Source organism: Scyliorhinus canicula, chromosome 5 (assembly GCF_902713615.1).
Source record: "Scyliorhinus canicula chromosome 5, sScyCan1.1, whole genome shotgun sequence".
NCBI lineage: Eukaryota > Metazoa > Chordata > Chondrichthyes > Carcharhiniformes > Scyliorhinidae > Scyliorhinus > Scyliorhinus canicula.
This window is the reverse complement of record NC_052150.1, coordinates 47199482-47220447: the sequence shown is the minus strand read 5'-3', so window position 1 is coordinate 47220447 and position 20966 is coordinate 47199482. Positions and strand designations below refer to the sequence as shown.

The window sequence follows — 20966 nt, the reverse complement described above, 5'->3', positions numbered from 1 at the left end:
CATTCATGGAGCTGGGATTTCTTGGCTGCAGCTACACTGCTTCAGCACAACAATCCAGAGGAGTGATGCACAGGACTATTTTTGCAACATTTGCTGCTTCATTCAGGTAAAGATCTCAATGATTTTCGGTAGGTTAATGAGCGAGTGGGGTATTGAGTGATTTAGATGATTGAGGAGGGGGAGGGTGGGTTATCCGGTCGAGGTGAGTTAATTTAGGGGGTTGATTTATGCTGTTAAACAGCGCACCTCTATCCCGAGTCTCCAACACGGAGGTCTATGTTAAGAAGCATCACGGAGTGTCCCGGACAGTATAAATCAGCTCATCAGAAGTTTAAACAGCCCAGGTGAGTGCATCAGGGCTTCCAATGGGTTCAAAAGCACAAAAGGGGCAGATGGTTCAACATTCGCCCCTGTTGGCAGGAGAATATTTGGCTCATCCTGTATAGACTGCAAGTTGGAACACATGGCTTTTGAATCAGAGGTACGACTGCTACCATTGGGTCAGATCTGGCGTAAGAGTGGAAAACAACTGAGATGGTGAAGGAAGATCTCAATGAATAGTGTAGGAAAGTAGAGTGCACAATGAAAACAAAGGAAAGATAGATGCCAAAATGTAGAAAAAGTGCACCGTGGAAAAGGAGAGAGAATGAGGAAGGGAGAAGATATAAAAAGAGAACCATTGGCAGCATGGTGGCACAGTGGTCAGCACTGCTGCCTCACAACACCAGGGTTTGATTCCAGCCGTGGGTGACTGTCTTGTGGAGTTTGTACGTTCTCCCTGTGTGTACGTGAGTTTCCTCCAGTTGCTCCGGTTTCCTCTCACAAACGAAAGATGCGCAGGTTAGTTGGACTGGCCAGGATGAAATTGCCCCTTAGTGTCCAAAGGTTAGGTGGGGTTACTGGGATTGGGTGGGGGAGTGGACCTGGGTAAAGAGCTCTTTCGGAGGGTTGGTGCAGACTTGATGAGCCGAATGGCCTCTAGGGATTCAATGAAACAAAGAGGAAAATGACAAATTAATAGGGAGACAAACAAATGAAGAGGGAAACAGGACCATTGCAACAATTAAAAATGCAGGGGAGACAAGGGAACTAACAGAAATGGGAGGCAGACAGTCAGGGCCGGTGCTAGGAATTGCGGGCCCAATTAGAAAAGTGATGGCAGGGCCCCTACTCTACAAAAGTAAAAATTTATGTATGTTTATATTTCGTGTAGTATGCTCGTCTTTAACCAAAAAAAAACATTAAATGCTTGATATACTAAAATTTTGAAACTTACTTACCCGGGCGGAAGGATTTGGCGGCGCAGGGCTGAAGGATTTGTCGACGGTAATGCGGTGCGTTCCCCAAAAGTAAAAACTACCCTATAGTTCCTCTTAGAATACAGAAAAGGCTTCAAACGGTAACTCTGTCGCCGCTGGCGCAGGGCCCCTTAAGGTGCGGGGCCCAATTTGATGAAATTGGTCAAATAGGCTTAAAACCGGCCCTGCAGACAGTGAAGGGGCAAAAATAAGCCAAATCAAATATGACCAGAGACCGAAGGGGGAAGTGGAAAGGGATGGTCCTCCCACCCACCCACACACACACACACCTCTGGCGTAGTTTGTTGGGTTTTTGCGCCGATCATCCGCCAAAACTGTAGTGGACGATCAGGAGAATTCCCTCAGAAATTAAAGGCGGGAGACAAGTTTTAAAAGGAAGAAAGACAGAAGAAAACCAACATGATTCCAGGAATCCTTCCCCATCACGTTCCTCCATAAGGTAATAATAGCACATGATGTTAGTCCATGTGTGGGAGCCGGAGGAGTTTGTTTTTACCTCAATAGCTAAACGTGGACAACGCTATCGATTAGGTTAAAGTGTTTCTCAGATGATGAATAAAATGGAACATGGTTAAGTATGATATATATATCGGTGATATAGGGAGGATGCCCTTCCGCGGGTAAGTAAACACGATGAACTTGAGGGCGCTGTGCTGAAGGGTTGGCAGACAGGGCTGTCGAAAGGCGGCGCTCCGGGTCGCTCCCAGGGCAGGGACCTGGCTGCCACTCACCCCCGCCCCCTCTCCCTCCCCGCACACGGAGCCGGGGCAGCGCGCAAATTGGCCCCTGTCTGCCCGGCCCACTCGTCTACATGACACCGCGCCTCTCAGGCGATGCGATGCGCATCTGGCGATGATAAATAAATAAAGAGGCGTCCGATTTCAGCCCCGATCGGGTAACGCTATTCACCAGCTTGCAGCAGTCGGTGAGTTCGCATTTAGCCCCCAGTACTTTTAATGAGAGGGGGGGGGGGGGGGGGGGGGTAAGCAAAAAAAAAAAACAAAAGCGTTACGAGGCAAGTTTGCCAAGTGTCAATGATAGCCCAGAGGTCTCTGAAATACTCTCAGCTGAGGAGCATCTCCTTCCCAGTGTGCATATTCATAAACTATATGTATTTATCAAATATTTATAATCTCTGTATATTCATAAAACGCGTACATTCATAATTTATGTATTTATAAAATAGCTTCATAAAACATGACATTTTCCAAGGTAATACATGTCCCTACGGTGTCATTTTTAAAATGGGCAATTCAGAACTATTTTTACATGTTTAAGAGTGTTGGCACAGGTTTTTCTTTTGGTTATTTTTAAATGGGTGATGTTGAAACGTTCACATGTTCACTGTCGGCGTGAATGGTCACCACCCCCCCCCCCCCCCCCCCCCCCCAGGCTTTCCTACTGTTGTGAACTAGGTGGCCAAACAGGGAAACGGCGAGAATTGTCTTCTTGCAATTGTGAATCAATCAAAATCGATAAGACATCAATAACCTGCAATAAGCAGCCGGCCCAGCGCCACGGGCTGTCTCTGTGGCTCTTACGTGTGTACTTGCGATCCAGCAACGAGCGAATACTTAGTGAGTCATCGCGGATCAAGAACACCCACAAACACTGAGTCTAACCAGTCGTCAGTAATACATGACGAGCAAAGTAAATCTTTAAGACTTGGATTAATTTTAATATATCTATTTGCATTTTGCAGTCCATTTTAGGGTCAGAGCCTTGCTTACTTGTGGATTGGATTGGATTGGATTTTGTTTATTGTCACTTGTACCGAGGTACTGTGAAAAGTATTTTTCTGCGAGCAGCTCAACACATCATTAAGTAAATAAAAATAAATTAAAAGAAAATACATAATAGGGCAACTCAAGGTACACAATGTAACACTATTCATAGAATTATAGATTGGTTACAACGCAGAAGGAGGCCATTCGGCCCGTCTGACCTGTGCTATCCCACTACGGTTTCCCACCTCCCCCACCCCCATCCCGCCAGCCCTGCACATCCTTCCTTTTCAGATCATGATCCAATTTCCTTTTGAAGGCCTCAGATGACCCTGCCCTCCTCTACATTCTGTGACAGTGCATTCATTCCAAATCCAAACCACAGAGTGGGTGAAAAATAATTTCTCCTGTCGCCATTCTCTCTTTTGCCAAATAAATCTGTGTCCTCTGCTTCTCTGTCCTTCGCCAATGGGAACATTTTCTCCCTATGTACTCTATCCAGACCCTGCATGATTTTGAATACCTCTATAAAATCTCTTCTATAACTTTTCTCCCAGGAGAATAGTTCCAACTTCTCCAATCTCCCAACATAACTGAAGTTCCTCATCCCTGGAATCATTCTCATGAGTCTTTTCTGCACTTTCTTGAAAGCCTTCACATCCTTTCTTAAGTGTGGTGACCAAAACAGCACACAATACTCCAGTTGAGGGTGAACTTGTGTTTATACAACTTTATCATTGCTACCTTGCTTTTGTATTCTGTGCCTCTAGTAATAACGGTCAAGATGTCATATGCTTTATTAACGTGCTTTCACACTATCCTACCATGCTCAATAATTTATGCATTTAAACACCCTGTTCTCCTGCACCCCTACCAGAAATGTAATCTTTATTTTACATTAGCCTGTATTCTTCCTACCAAAGTAAATCACTTCACATTTCTCTGCATTAAATTTAATCAACTACCATTCCACAATGCTCCTCATGGTTCACAATATTTACAAGTTTCGTATCACCCACAAATTTTGAAATTGCGTCTGATCACCAAGGTCTAGGTCATTAAACCTTCCTCCAGTCTGAAAACAAGCATTCGCCAATGCTCTTTGATTCCTGTCACTCGGCCAATCCCATATCCGTGTTGCTACTGTCTCTTTTATTCCATAAGCCCTAACTTTGCTCATGTCTGTTGTGCTGCACTTTATCAATTGTCTTTTGGAAGTCAATGTACCCCATACCAACAGCATTGCCCTCATCAAAAAACACAGACATGTTGGTTAAACATGACTTGCCCGTACCAAATCAATGCTGGCTTTATAAGCCCACATTTGCACAAGTGACTATTAATTTTGTCCTAAGCTATCATTTCTAGGAGCTTCCCCACCACCAAGTTTAAACTGACTGGCTGGTAGTTGCAAGGCTCATCTTTACATCCCTTTTTGAACGAGGGTGTAACATTTGCAGTTTTCCATTCGTCTGGCACCACCCATGAGTCTAAGAAAAATTGGAAAATTATGGCCAAAGCCTCTGCAATTTCCACTGTCACTTCTTTCGGTATGATTGAATGCTGTCTTTATACTGAAAGTACCAGCTTGACACCATGATGTGTTCTAAAGCTGGTGCATTGGTTTACAGTGGCAGCTCCTCATCACTCTCTGATCAAGGAAAAACAGCATTCTGCATATTGCACTTAAATAAATGATCAATGCTCTGTTAACTGCTGGTGGAGGATTCGGACATTGTTTTTCTGTTCTAGACTAATACAATAAACTTAAAAGACGCATTCATTAGAATCCCATCATTATAACCTTCACTTACAGCCCACAACTCTCCAAGATATCAGTACTCCTCTAATTCTGTCCTCTTGTGCATCTTCCACTTTGTTTGCCCCATCATCGTCTGCTTGGTCCAAAGCTCTGGACTTACTGCACTTGTGCTTCTTCACCGCTCTCCCTCCTTTAAGGCACTTCTCAAAACCTCTTTGGCCAAGCCTTGGTCACCTGTCCTTTTTTCTAAAAATATTTTAATTGGTATTTTCAGTTTTATATACAGTTGCATTTTGTGGACGTTATTGTACAGTACATCAGATTCTTTGTACCTATTTACATTTTACTTCCTTCTGTCTTGACGCATTCTCCTCTTCCCCTGCCCCCCCCCCCCCCCCCCCCAGCACCCCCCCCCCCCCCCCCCCCCCCCCTTGGTATCCTTCCAGTTCGCTCGGAGGGTATGGCCCCCTTTCCTAACGTCTCCTTCTTTGAATCAGTGTCAAGTTATACCTGATTTCACTCATTTGAAGCTTCTGGGAATGGTTGACATTTTAAATGTTCTATATAAATGCAGGTTGTTGTTACATGAATTGCTTTGTTTTATATTTTGAAGAATTAGATTTTTCTGTCTGTGGAGGTTAAAATAGAAATGGTTATTTTAGAAAAATAAATAAAAGAAAGAGCCCATTAAGAGAATGGTATGATTCATATGACAATGTGACACTTCAGAACAGTTAACATAGGTATTATTTCAGAAGTGATTGAAAACATCTAGCATTCAAAACAGCATCCTCAGTGAGCTCTGTAAATTGACCCACGGTCATTTTAAGCCTGGAATGAAATATAGCACCTGTTAGATGTAACCTTTTTCACTGCTAGACCAAATTGCTTAACGTTGTAATCAAATAAACAAGACGGGTCGAAAGGAATGTTATATTCTATTTGCCCAAATAGCAAATAAGATGGTATCTTCATTTTGACTTTCATTTGGATCAAGCCAAAGAAAGATGCGAAGTTGGAAAATGTGTCACATCCACCTGTGCTTTTGAAAACAAAAATTGTTGCTAGGAGATATTCCCAGGATCAGCCAACTGCAAACTGAAATAATTTGCCAATTCAAATTTTCTTTTCTTTTGAATTTAATTTGTCATATATAAATAAAGGTTTATAGTAACTGAAAAAGGATGTTCAGCAGGAACCTTTGGATGACCACTGGATTTAATAATAAAGGAACACCTCAGGGCCACCAATGCAAAAGAAGGACAAGTCTTTGTTGTTTGTAAAACCAGTGGAACTTGCATCTGCTATCATAAATGTTATGTATCAGAGAAAACGTCTCTGCTGATAGGACGTTACGTGACCAGTAGTGATGTCAGCAGAGTGTTTTGTGCAGGCAGCTGGTTCTCCACTTTAGATTGTATGAGCAACATCTAATAAACCTCTCATTGTATTTGTAAGAAACCCAAGTGCCTGGCATCTCTATACCGTTTCTCTTTGTGGCACTTGGAGAATTAAACAAAATAGAAAATTGGCGACAAGGATTGAGGCAAGAAAACAAAATTGCTGAAGAATATCGTTGACAAGAAAGTGGAGATGGCACCGAGCGCAGAGAAAAGATTCTCAGGGCCAGATTTATACAGCGAGTGAAGCAAAACCGCTGATGTAGAAGATTTCTTTTTAAAGAACACAACCATGAATAAGCAGAACTACAGTTCTTGCTTGCAGGTGAAATGGGTAGAGTCTCAGCTGCAAGGTCCACACATGTGGCAAGGCGGGATGTGGGAACGGGGATTCAGCAGTTTTCCAACTCTGTACAGGACATTACTCGGGGCAAAAATGTTGAACCACAGTCAGTCAAAACAAAAATGTCTAAGTTCCATTGTGGATAAGGGGATTGCTTGTTCCATATGTTATAGATAAACGGAAGGGTGGAAGTTTGTTGAAGATAGACCCTCGGAGCCGGTATCCAGAATGACAGGAAAAACAGGCACCACGGATGCATTTGATGAAGACTGAAACTCATATGAAGAGATTTCAACTTTAGCTCATAACGAATCAAACACCTGAAGACCTAAAGGTTGCAACGTTTCTCAGCTCGGTAGGGTGTAAAACTTTTATGCTGCTGAAAAACGTAGTTCATCCAGCAAAGCCGGGAGATAAGACCTTTAATGAAATCATGAAAGTTCTAGAAGGTCATTTTTCACCTAGTCCTTTGTTAATTTCAGAAAGGGTTCGGTTCCACCGCCATAGTCAAGAACAAGGTGAAAGCATTTTACAATTCATTGCGACTTTAAGAATGTTAGCAAAATACTGCATGTTTGCACAACACTAGACGACACTTTTCGTCATATGCTGATATGTGGACTCTGCAGTGAAGCTATTCAGAGGAAGCTGCTTACCATAGTGATTTAACTCTCAAAGCTGCTGTGCAAGTTGCCACATCTATGGAGCAAGCAACAAAAGAGGCTTCACGGATAGGACCTGGAGTGATGATCCACAAGATGGAGACCATTAGAAACAAGGCTGCAAGAATACAATTATGTTATCAATGTACTCAGGACACTCAGTGGGAAAATGCTAAAGTGGAGAAAATAAGTGCAAGAACTGAGGCAAGAAGGACCATATTGCCAAAGCATGCTGGGCCATCCAGATTTTACCAACACGATGGATCTGCACGATACAAAATACAATGAAGGAGACTAGTTATGTCTATAAGTTAGTAGACAAAGAATGACCTGTAACAACTTCAGAAGTATACAAAGATGTTTGAAGATTCATTGGGCTCAATGACAGGAGTTGAACTTCAGCATAAAATCGAGCCAAAACAGTATGCCAAAATATCTCAAAGCTGGAACCATACCATACACCATCAGGCCATAGGTCAAAGAAGAACAAGAAAGACTAATGCAAATAGGAGTCATTGAATCAGTTGCTACAAGTGATTGGGCAACATCAATAGTTCCTGTATTGAAACAGAATGGCTCAGTGAAAATATGTGGAGATTTTAAAACAACTATTAACCCAGTATTATGCGGCGAATACGATCCACTGCTGTTCATTGAAGACTTGTTTGCTGGACTTTCTGGAGGTTAGAAATTCAGTAAAATTGATCTATCGCAGGCGTATTTACAAATAAATGTGGCTGCAAAATCACAGTCACTACTCACTATTGTGACAGACACACAACTGTTCCGTTACAGGAGATGTTCTTTTGGAATGACATCTGCTCCTGCTCTTTTTCAGAGGTCTAAGGATCAACTTCCAAGTGGGCTAAATGGGATGCAATGTTACCTTGATGACATTCTCAACACCGATTCAAGTGAACAAGACACTTGAAGAACTTGGAAGCTAAATATAAAAAGTCTACAAAACCATAATCTCTGAGTCAAAAACAAAAGTGACTTTTTCAAGACATCCGTAAATTATCTGGGCCACTTCATCGTTAAAGATGGCTTACAGAAGGATGCGAAGAAGATATCAGCAATCTTAGAAACACCACATCCTCAAAATGTAACTCAACTGAGGTCGTTTCTGGGATTATCCAATTCTTTCTGAATTTAGCAACACAATTGAAGCCTTTACACACTTTGTTATGTGGCAAACAGGTCTGGCACTAATCAGGTGAATGGGAGAGTGAATGTAATAAGGTAAAACATGCCTTAAAGAAATCAGAGGTATTGGTTCACTACATTCCCAAGCTGAAGTTACAACTTACTTGTGATGTATCACCTTACGGGGTTAGTGCGAGTTGTCTTGAACATTATGCCTTCTGGAGAGGAACGACTGATAGAAAACGTTCAGTTAGAAAAAGCTTTTGGGCAGCATGGTGGTGCAGTGGTTAGCACTGCTGCCTCACAGCGCAAAGGTCCCACGTTCGATCCTGGCTCTGGGTCACTGTCCGTGTGGAGTTTGCACATTGTCCCCGTGCCTGCATGGGTTTTGCCCCATAACCCAAAAATGTGCAGGGTAGGTGGATTGGCCACGCTAAAATTGCCCCTTAATTGGAAAAAATTAATTTGGTACTCTAAATCTATTGAAAAAAAGAAAAAGAGGCTTTTAGCATCATTTTCAGGGGAAGAAGGTTTCACCACTACCTTTATGGATGTAATTTTACTCTTTTGATGCATCATTGACTCTTGACGACAATCCTTGGGCCGTATAAAGGTATTCCTTCTTTAGCAGCTAGTAGGTTTCATAGAAGATCTATGATATTATCGATACACACGTAAGATATCCAATATCATAAATCAGAGCCACATGCAAATGGTGATGCTTTGTCAAGATTGCCGTTACATGTCAAATAAGAATCTGAAGAACATTTTGTCAATATCAAATTGACTCACTCATGGATAATGTATCTGTGACGTCATCTCTAGTTCAGAGATACATAAAAAACAAATCCAGTGATGGGAAAGGTGATGGACATGGTCCAAAAAGGAGCGATAGCAGGTGTATATCGTAAATATTCAGACCTCAAGCCATACACCACATGAAGACTTGAATTGACAGTCCAGAATACAGTTTTACTATGGGGAATCTGTGTGATTATTCCTCTGTGTTTGCTTCATAAATTCCTTGACCAACTGCATGAGGGACATCCTGGTGTGGCGAGGATGGAGGAACTGGTGCGCAGTTATTTTTGGTGGCCAGGATTAGATTCTCAAATCGAGGAGAAGATGGGGCACTGTCAGATCTGTGTAAAACTAAGAAACACTCCACCATTAGAACCAACACATCTGTGGGAATGGCTAGCACAACCATGGCAAAGAATACACATAGGCTACACTGGCCCAGGATACATATTCCTAGTGATGTTTGGTATATTGGAGCAGGTCATAAGTGGCAATTGTACTTGTTATAGATGCCTGGTCAGCCCTCAACAATGGCTAAGTTACTGAACCAGACACGTAACATTTTTTAGGTTTTAAGACTGTGCACAAAGATCAATTTGTTCCAGGATTGATAATATGAGAAATAGGGCTTGGTTATTATATAAACAAACTTTATTATAACAAAAAGAAAACAATATTTAAACTTTTACTTCAGCTCTAGCACTAACAGATTACATGCAGTTTCTTAACGTTAACAGACTAGTTCTCATAATACAGCACTGTACATGAACATGCAGCTCTTGTTCTACTTATATAAACAGACAAATGCAATACTTGCATTTATGAAGCACTTTTTTTCTGTCGGGGCATTTGTTCGAAATCTTTATTTCAAAGTCTGCCTTTATGGCAACTCTCATGACGTCCCTGGTCGATTTCCACAACCTTCTCTGTAACTGTTCAAAACAGCATTTCCTGCCTCTCTCTCTCTAAGCTCGACTGGTCCCTCAACCAAAGTTTCTCCTCTGAGGTGGCCAAATTTGAATCCATTATTGTTGTCTGGGCTGATTGCCCACTCCTGTTCATACAAAAGAACAGAACTATGCCACTCATATGCAACTAACCCTCCAGGGAGGACAAATAGGTCATCAGACTCTATGATGGGCTGATGGCTGGTGAAACAAGGTTGTCCCAAATGACAGCAGATCTTGAGTGGATCACCCTGGCTGAACTGGGGCATTCTGTGTATTCCCACTAACAAGGTTAAGTCCGAATGGGACAAGCTAACTCAGGCTGTGGGTATATCCCTCAGACTCTGCTGCTAGCAGCCTATCCTTCAGTCTGGTTAACCCCTAAATTGCCTGCTACATCTTTTCTTTTAATAAATATTTTTATTAGCTTTTTCAAAAATCTTCTAATACATAAATTACATTACACATATTCAACTAACATTTAACAATCCTCCTCAACCTGCTACATCTTGTACCCCATTTCTGGACCAATGTTCCTAAAATCTCCCTATCATGACATACTCAGATCACTTCTGAAGAGTTTGAGGACTACTGAAGAGGGAATGGTATATGACACATAAAGTCAACTCCTTTCCATCCTGCAACAAATGGATTGGGAGAGCAATTTCTACAGTCACTTAAACATGCCATTCTGGCATAAGTGGATCAAGGTACATTGGGAAGAGGAGTGAACAAATTCTTGATGTCTTTGCGACACACCGCACGTGCAACAACACAGAGTTCACCAATAATGCTGCTGTTCAAGAGGAAAATTAGATCACAGTTTGACTTGTTGATACCATCTGACACTTCAGAGATTGTCAAACAACAACAACAAGCACAGATTACTAGAAGGGAACAAAATTCTAAGAGATAAGTATTCACTCAAGGAGAGAGCCAGTGCTAGCAAGGAGCTACACTATCAATGAGAAATGGGTACCTGCTGTCATCCTAGCAACAACAGGTTCAATATCATACACTTACAATATCATACAGTGTGCAGACTGATATTGAAAGAATTTGATGACATCGTACTGACCAACTTACTAGCTTCATGAACTGAAATTGCTGAAGCTTCTCAAGAAGTATTTCTCTTGGAAAATCTAAACAGTGATACTTCTGAGCAGAGACCAAACACAGATACAAGTTCAGATCCTGTTTCTGAGGGCTTCCCGATACCTATAGAGAAGGACACTGGAGTAACTTCACAGGACGTACCAGCCACTGAAAGAACAGACAACACTTACAAAGTCTCGAGTAGCAACTTCCAGAACGTCAAGTACAACCCAAAGTAATAGCTGTCCACCTGAGAGACTGACTTATTAAGTTGTATATATGTATAGAGATAATGCATAAGTGGGTCTGTTGTAAAAATGTCAAGAACATTGTTGTCGTACTAGAGAAGTAAAAGGGGAGGGGTGTTATGTATCATGGAATACATGAAATGTCACATGATCTGTAGTGACATCAGCAGAATGTTTTGCGTGGGCTTCCAGTTCTCAATTTTAGATAATATGAGCGACATCTCCTAATAAAAACCTCTTATTGTGTTTGTAAGAAATTCCATACCATTTCTCTTTGTGGCACTTAGGCGTGGAAAAGCTTGACATTAATCAGGCTTTGGGGAATCTCCAAATTAATCTGCCTACCCGATTTGGTTTCTCATGGTCTTTCTCCGATCTTAGCAATCACAATGGTCAAATCTGTGGATATGTTATAGTTGCCCCTGACTATGCCAGGATTGTAATTCAAAAAGAGCAGCCTGACCTCCAATTCTCTCCATAATTGATCCTTTAATTACAGAGCGATAAGTTCACGTCGCTTGTCACATGTTCCAAAGGCAAAGTAAGATAGATTTTGAAAACTTATATATAAATATTAAACTTATATATAAATATGTCAAGCACTAAGATAATTGCACAAATCTAATCAAATAAAGTGCTGATCAAACAAACATGTTAGGATGTTTTCAACCTCTGGACCAAATGTCAAATGCATGCCCTGTCCCACCAAGGTCACAACAATGCAAAGTTGTATGATTATTTTTATGATTACATCAATATAGGGGTAAAGATGTAGACAATCACAGAGTAATGTGTTAAAATAAAATGATAGCCAGAGGGCAGGTGGTGGCCTGTGAGGGGAGGGGGCAGGAGCTTCACACACAAGAATTAGAAGCTTGAGTAGGCCACCAGGCCCTTCAAGCCTGCCACGCCATTTGAAAAATTAAATGAAATGAAAATCGTTTATTGTCACAAGTAGGCTTCAATGAAGTTACTGTGAAAAGCCCCTAGTCGCCACATTCCAGCACCTGTTCGGGGAGGCTGTTACGGGAATCGAACCGTGCTGCTGGCCTGCCTTGGTCTGCTTTCAAAGCCAGCAATTTAGCTAAACCAGCCCCTTTTAATATGATCACGGCTGACCTATGCCGGCCTCAACTCCTTTTCTATGCCATTTACCCATAGCCCTCTATTCCTTGATCTGTCAAGCATTTATCCACTTCCATTTAAATATTTCTATTGATCCAGCCTCCGCCACTCTCCGGGGCAGAGAATTCCAGAGATTCAACACCCTCTGCAATAAGAACTGTCTGTGCACTTCTGTTTTCAATGACCAGCCCTTTATCTTGTAGCTTTGTCCCCTTGTTTGAGACTCTCCCACTAGTGAAAACATCTGGAGTGGGACTTGCAAGAAAATCTGGCCTTACGTTGCTCCCTTCCTACCACTACCCCCCCCCCCCCCGCCCCGCCACTCCCCGCAATTACCTGTGCTTTTCCACGCTCCTTTGCTCCAAACATGTCCCCTACCCTTTCACCTCCCCTCTACCCATTCTCCTTCCTACCAACCCTTCATTCCAATCATTACCCTGCCAATCTCTCATAGAACCAGCTATTCAACTTTTCTATCCTCCTCTTGCTCTGCTGTTACTCACTTCCCCCTTAACCCTCCACCTACTTCCACTGCTCTCCTGCAACTTATCACACCCTGTCCACAATCCCCTATCCCCATGTCGTTTTGTAAAGGCTGTGGCGCCCTCACTCACACTCTCAACAGTTTCCTCCTCCTGTTATCCACCCATCCTATCTGTTTTCCCTAAAGAAGCTTTATTTATTTATAAAATGCAACTTCTTTTTAAAGAAATCATACTAGGAGGAAAGAAACTGTTGGCCTCTTCCATTTGTTTTTTAAAATACCTCCGAACACATTCGAATCTTACTATAGTCAAATTTGCAGATGACACTAAAATAGGTGGGAAAGGAAGTTACAGTGAAGAAGTAAGAAATTTACAAATGGATACGGGGCAGGTTAAGTGAGTGGGCCAAAATTTGGGGAGATGGAATTTAACGTGGATAAGTGTGAGGTTATCCATTTTGGTCCGAGGAGTTAAAAGACAACTTCTTACCTAAATGGAGAGAAACATCAAAGTGCTTCAGCAAAGAGAGGTCAGAGTGTCCTTGTACATCAATCATGGAAAGTTAGTATACAGTTGCAGTAAGTAATAATAATAAGGAAGGCAAATGGAGTTTACTAATGGAATAGAGTGTGAAAATAAGGAAATGCTGTCGTAACTGTATAGGATATTGGTAAGACCGCATCTGGAATACTGCGCACAGTTTTGGTCCCCTTACTTGAGGAAGGATGTAAATACATTAGAGGCAGTTCAGAGAAGGCTGACTAGATTCATTCCAGGGATGAAGAAAAAGATGAACAATTGTAGAGTGAAGAAGAAGAAGAGGAGAGGGGTCAAGTATAAATCAGTGCTGTTTTAAAAAAAAAAGAGTTTTAACGAACGTCAAGGGGTGGCAGATTTAAAACAGAAATGAGGAGGAATTACTTCACTCGAGGGCCCGTGAATCTACGAAATCCTCTATCCCAGAGAGCAGTGGACATTGGAACACTAAATAAATTTAAGGAGGCGATAGATACATTTTTAATTAATAGTGGGATGGAGGGTTAAAGGGAGAGGGCAGTAAGGTGGAGATGAAGCTGAGATGAAATCAACCATGATTGTATTGAATGATGGAGCAGGCTTGAGGGATTGAATTACCTAATCCTGCTCCTGGTTCTCTTGTTCTTATGTTAAAGAGCTCTATTAAGTCACTCCTCAGCCTTTTTAGAAGAGAAAAGCGACCCAGGCTGTCTCTGATAAGTATACCATGTCACGTTATGTGTGCTCCTTCGAATGGCTTGGCTCAATGTCTGCCGTGCTTTATCATGAGCCATTTACTTGGCAATTTGTGTCAGCAGTCGTTTGCCATTGCCTTCCACGCTCAGAGACAGGGCAAGTAGGCTGGTCCCAAACCTTCCTCAACTGGATTGGGGATCAAAGCCATACTTTTGGCTTTATTCTGAATCACATGCTAGCTATCTAAGCTAACCAGTCCCCACTGATACATTGACCAACACCTTTTTGATATTTTCTTCATAAATCTTCTCTGTGCTCTCTTCAGTGCTTCTATATCCATTTTATAATATGATGGCCAGAAATGCATACAGTTCTCAAGATGTGGTCTAATTAATTTATTTACAGAGTGAACCATTACAAGCATATACTTTCTAACTCAACCACACCATAGTTTCAATAAGTGTCACTTTATATCTGCTAAAGTCAAGTCCCAAATATTGCCCTCCACCAGCATACAATTCATATACAAGTTATACAAAATTAACAAATATGTCTGACTCAGAAGTACTGATGCATCCTAGGAAATTATGTAAATTGTACATTGTCACAGACATAATGGGCGGAAGTCTCCGTTCGCCGACGCCTAAATTGGGAAATGCGATTGGGCAGAGAATAGGTTCCGACACCAAAATCATGGCAGGTGCTGATTTGATGCCAAATCAGATTCTCCGTCACCTTGAAAATGGCGTCAATGCGTTTCACTCCGCAGGTACAGTAGACACCGTTTGCATATCATTAGCGGGCCCAACCTGGTTTTCTCCGGGGCCTCCGCGATTCTCCGCCTCCGATGGGCCGAGTTCCCGGCGGCGAGGTTCACTTGTGCTTTTAAAAACCGTGAAACCGCGTGGCGGTTGCTGAGGGAGAGAGCGGGGGTACGGAAGGTGTCTAACGTCGCCATAGTTTGGTGACTGTTGCGCCGCTGGCCAGGGGGCTTTTGCCAGGGCCGGAAGGAGTAGTGAGGGATGGTCAGGAGGTGGGCTGTGGGGTCTGGGTGGACGGGCATGGATCACTAGCCAATCCATCAGCTGAATGGATGTGCTCCAGCACAAGCAGTGCCATCTTTTTGGTTTGGATAAGTGTGTGTGGGGAGTGTAATGTGTACCTGCGGCTGCAGCTTGTCAGCCTCCCGAGTGTCGATCACGGACCCGGCAAATCCCGCACCGTTTTTCATTGGAATCGATTGTGTTCCATGTGGCACTGGTGTAGCCCCTGAACGGTAGCGGAATCGGTCCAGGTGCGGCGCCGGCTTTTCTCTCATAAAAGTCCACAGATTCTGCATTGGCATCAAAACGTTGGACTGGATTCTCCGTCCCGCCGTGCCAGATTTCTGGTTCATCACGCTGGCGGATGTCGGTGGGTTTTCCGTTGTGGGGCAGCCCCATGCTGTCAGGAAACCCCCGGGCTGCTGGCACAATGGAGCATCCCGACAGCGGAGAACCTAGCCCTTAGACTCAGAAACGGAGAATCCGCCCAATGTATTTACTCTTTTACTACCCATAGTCAATATGTTTTACATGTAAAACGGTGTGTCTTTTCTTACTCTGGGAATATGTATTCCAATTAAATAATTCAACAGCAAGCTTTTCCGAATTTAATGTAAAGAAGGTAATTTATTCTCACATGCTTACCCCAAAGTAGTGCAATGTCATCCACTTTGTCTCACACGTATACGAAAACCCCCACTTACAAAGTTTGGATACGGACAAAGATAGGGCACTTTTACTGATTACGGTTAGTTCAGCCTCTGATTCATGATTTCCAGTCTCTCACATGACACGCCTATGGTTTCTTGAATGGATTCAATGATTTAAAGTTGAAGTGAGGGCTATGTAAAGCAAACGATCCACAACAAGTTTCAAGGTTTCTTGTGGTCAATTATCTAGGAATTGGTCCTTAGGTGAACTTTGAAATTAGAATAATTTAAGTACTTTGGCTGCTTGATGACTTGCAGCTCATTGCAGCTAACATCAGTGGTAGGGAAATTATTGGAAAAAAGTCTGAGGGACAAAATGAAATCCACTTGGAGAGGCAAGCATTAATCGAAGCTTTGTCAAGTGGAGATCATGTCCAACAACTTTGATTGATTTTTTTGAGGAGGTGACTAGGTGAGTAGATGAGGGCAGTGTAGTTGATGTAGTCTATGTGGCCTTCAGTAAGGTTTTTGACAATGTCCCGCATGGGAGACTGACAAGAAGGTAAGAGCCTGTGGGATCCGAAATTGGCTTTGTGGCAGGAAGCAGAGGGTGTTGGTTGAAGGTAGTTTTTGTGATAGGAGCCTGTGTCCAATGGTGTACAACAAGGATCAGTGGTGGGCCCTTGCTGTTTGTGGTGTACATTAATAATCTAAATGTGAATGTGGGCGATGTGATCATAAATTCGCAAATGACACAAAAATTGGTGTTGTGGAAAATATCGAAGATGAAAGCCTTAAATTACAGGGCAATATAGACGGGCTGGTTAGACGGGCAGAACAGTAGCAAATGGAATTTAACTCAAATGTGTGAGGTGATGTATTTTGGGAGGACTAACACGTCAAGGAACAGTAGGACACTACAAAGTACAGAGGACCAGAGGGACCTTGGTGTGCATGTCCATAGGTATCTGAAGGCAGCAGGACAGATAGATAAGGTAGTTGAAAAGGCATATGGGATTGTTGCCTTCATTAGCCGAGGCATAAAATATAACAGCAGAGAGGTTGTGATGGAGCAGTATAAAATATCCATTAAGCCACAGCTAGAGTACTGTGTGCAGTTCTGGATGGCACACTGTTGGAAGGAATGATTGAAAGGGTGCAGAAGAGATTCATCAAGATGTTGTCTGGGCTGGAGCATTGCAGCTATGAAGAGATGCTGGTTAGGCTGGGGTTGTTTTCCTCGGAAGGCTGAAGGGGGATTTGATTCAGGTGTACAAAATTATGGAAGACAAAGATAGTGTAGATAGGAAGAAACATTTCCCCTTAGTAAAGGGGTCAATAACCAGGGGCCTCAGGTTTAAGGTAATGGGCAGGAGATTTAGAGGAAATTTGATGGGAATCTGAACTCACTGCCTGAAAGGGTGGTAGGAGCGGGAACCCTCGCAACATTTAAGAAGAATTTAGATGGGCACTTAAAACGCCAAAGCATACACGACTACGGACTAAGTACTGGAAAATTTGATTAGAATAGATAGGTATTCAATGGGCAGCATAGAAACAATAGGCCGAAGGGCTTCTTTTTGTACTGTATGAATGTATGACAAAGTCTGGTTTTCAGGCTGATGACTGATGGATCTGCTGGATTTTGTAGAGTGCAGTCCCTTAAACCAGGGTGAATCACATTATAATTGGGTTGATACTTTTGTTGTCCACCCAGATCCAATGAGAAGTTTATCATAGCCATTGAGTTTTGATCTTCCCTTTTGTCCTTATGAAACATGGCGATAAACAGTCTGGAAACTCCAGTCTTTCGCTCTTGGTCCAGCCTTAAACAATGAGATGTGTGAATTCCATAAATGGCTGTGAGCCTCACTTATATCCATATTTAATTAGATATTCGATGGAGCCTTAATGCTGTCAGTGGTCCAAATGCCAAAGGTCACATGATTTGTGGTAGCCATCAGCTTGTTTGTGCTCAACTTTTATGTGCACTGAAATATGATATGAAATGTGATATGCCTTTACTGGACATGATAACATGCGTACTCTTAACAAAACAACAGCTCACAGTTACAATTCATATTAGGTTTAACCTCAGTCTTTTGGGAGAGAATGAACCTTCTTTAATGAAGGCATTAAAAGTTACAAAAGACAATTTAATTTATACGTCTCATTTTGTTACTGTAAATGTGAAATTATTTAGAACATTTACATTTGATTTAGAGCCTCATTTTCAACCTCAGGAATTTTGGTTATTGAGGAAAAAATTACAGATATAGAACAACTTGGTTTTACATATCACCTTTAAGGTAGCAAAATGGCCCAAGCCACTTCAGAGGAGAATTATCAAACAGAATGATATGTGGAGAAATTAGGACAAATATCCCAATGCTTAGCCAAAAAACTAGTTTGAAAAGATATTTTTTTTAAAAACCTCATTAGAGTGGCATTTGGGAATCCAATGCTTAAACTGGGCAAACTGAGTGATAATAAGCTTATTCCAGAATAATTGTACTATCATTCTTGTAGTGAAGCTCTGAATTTCAACATTTTTTCCAACCTATTAATTCAGGCAGAACCTTTTATTTACATAAAGTACATGCAAAATTTATTTGGAGAAAAATAAATCATACAACTTAATTGATCTCTTAAGTGTAATAGTTCTTGGTCTTCATTATAAAATCTCTATTTAGGTAGGACAAATCCCCACTTGCTGTTATCAGGTAGTGCAAAGGAAAGTTTTTAAAGATGCATTATTGCAGCTGGAAATATTGTATTGTGTGCATCTATACTTAAATGAAATGAAAAAAATGGCAGGGACTTTGAACAAGTATTTTGTATCGGTCTTCAAGGCAGAAAAACAAAAAACATTCCAAGAATAGTAGAAAATCAAAGGGCAAAAGGGAGGGGGGTCTTTAAACAATCACACTCCTTAGAGAAAAGGTTCTAATGTGACTGAAGGCTGACAAGACCCCTGGATCTGATGACCTGTATCCTAGGGCCTAAAAGGAGATACTGAATGCATCGGTTGTAATCTTTCAACATTCCCTAGCAACATTGCTTTTCAGGAAAGGAGGGAAGCAGAAAGCAGGAAACTATAAGCCAGGTAGCCTCACATCTGTCATTGGGAAAATGTCAGAATTCATTATTTAGGGAGTAGTAACAGGACATTCATAATACAATCAAGCAGGGAAATTATCTTTGAAACATTTATTAGTGTTCTTTGAGAATAAGCAGAGTGGATAAAGGGGAACCAGTAGATGTAATCGATAAGGTGCCATATAAAATGCTACAATGCAAGATAAAAGCTCGTGGTTTTGTGAGTAGTATATTAGCATGGATAGAGGATTAACTAACTAACAGGAAACAGGAGGTTTGGGATGAATGAGTCATTTTCAGGTTGGTAAACTGTAACTAGTAGGTGCCACAGTACTGGGCTCTCAACCATTTACAATTTATGATAAGTCTTTCCCTTAAGAAGTAAGAAATAACATTCAACTAAGTGTAGCTTTTATTGCAAGGGGTGGAACATAAATGTAGGGAAATCTTGTTACAACTTCACAGAGTATTAGGGCAGCACGGTGGCCTAGTGGTTAGCACAACCGCCTCACGGCGCTGAGGTCCCAGGTTCGATCCCGGCTCTGGGTCACTGTCCGTGTGGAGTTTGCACATTCTCCCCGTGTCTGCGTGGGTTTCGCCCCCACAACCCAAAAATGTGCAGAGTAGGTGGATTGGCCACGCTAAATTGCCCCTTAATTGGAAAAAATAATTGGGTAATCTAAATTTATAAAAAAAAAAAAAAAACTTCACAGAGTATTGGTGAGATATGGCAACTGGAGTATTATGTACAGTTTTGTTCACCTTATTTAAGGATGGATATAGTTGCATGGGAGACAGTCACAGAATGGTCACAAGGTTGATTCCTGGGTTGAAGGGGTTGTCTTAGAAAGCAAGGCTGGGCCTATATTCATTGGCGCTTAGACGAATGAAAGGTGATCTTATTGAAACATATGTAATTCTGAGACATTGATGTTGAGAAGATGCTTCCCCTCACGGAGAATCTATAAGTTTTCAATCATTGAAACGGGGGCAGCCAATTACAGTTTTTAAAGATGGAGTTGAGGAGGAATGTCGTTTCTCAGAGGATAATTAATTTTTGGAATTTGCTACTTCAGAGAGCAGTGGTGGCAGGGTTACTGAATACAGTCGTGTAAATGTTTCTGTGTACATGAATACAGAAAAAGACAGCAGAACACCAATACAGTTGGTTCAGCTTTATCAATCAACTTGGTGCCTCCACTCATGCAAGGAAAGACGGTGAACGGATAAATTAGAGAATGGGGAGAAGAGGATAAAGCCATGAAACCATGGTAAAATGTCATATGTGTAGTGATTGCTCGTACAGCCAAAGAAATAAAGGATAAGATTTTCGTGCCACGTTCGGGCGCGCACCAAATCGTACCTCCCCCAACTCCAATTATACCAGAGGCGCCAGTGACACATTATAATGTCTGTTTCTCGGTCATGAGATCTGCCTGTACCTCTGCGGGAGCCAGTCAACGGTTCTTTCACCCCAAAATAAAGAAAAAGAAGTATAAAGAGAAATCCAATAAGACATTAGTTCAAAGGCGATACTTTACTTAGAACCACAAGACGCAACACAGCCCCAAAATCTGGTACAGAGTGATCATCAATCCATATATATCTACTGAGAAGACCAACAAATATTCATACAATTGGTTTATATTGTCAAACATTTTAATCCCTTCTTATGGAAAATGAAAGGATAAAAGGATATCAAGTGCAGGGGATCTCAGGATAACAGGGTACCAAGATACAGCCATGAGCACATGGCCCTATGGTGCATGCCCTCCTTCATAAAACAAAGAGAGAAAGCTACACAATATAGGAGCTCCCTTGTGGGGTTTAAAAAAAGCCTACTTCAGCCTCCCATGACCTCCAAGCAATGAAAGGATACCCCAGGAGAAGGGGGGCAAAGGATGC

At 41.9% G+C, this 20966-nt stretch overlaps 1 protein-coding gene across 1 annotated transcript in view; it reads left to right on the top strand.

Annotated features, from left to right (window-relative positions):
* Positions 1-2131: 2131 nt before the first annotated feature.
* Positions 2132-20966, top strand: part of rbm24a (RNA binding motif protein 24a) — a 35207-nt gene continuing 16372 nt past the window's right edge. The window contains exon 1 of the mRNA XM_038796995.1: positions 2132-2244. The gene's annotated coding sequence lies outside the window, so the exon portion shown is untranslated. The remainder of the gene's footprint in view (positions 2245-20966) is intronic.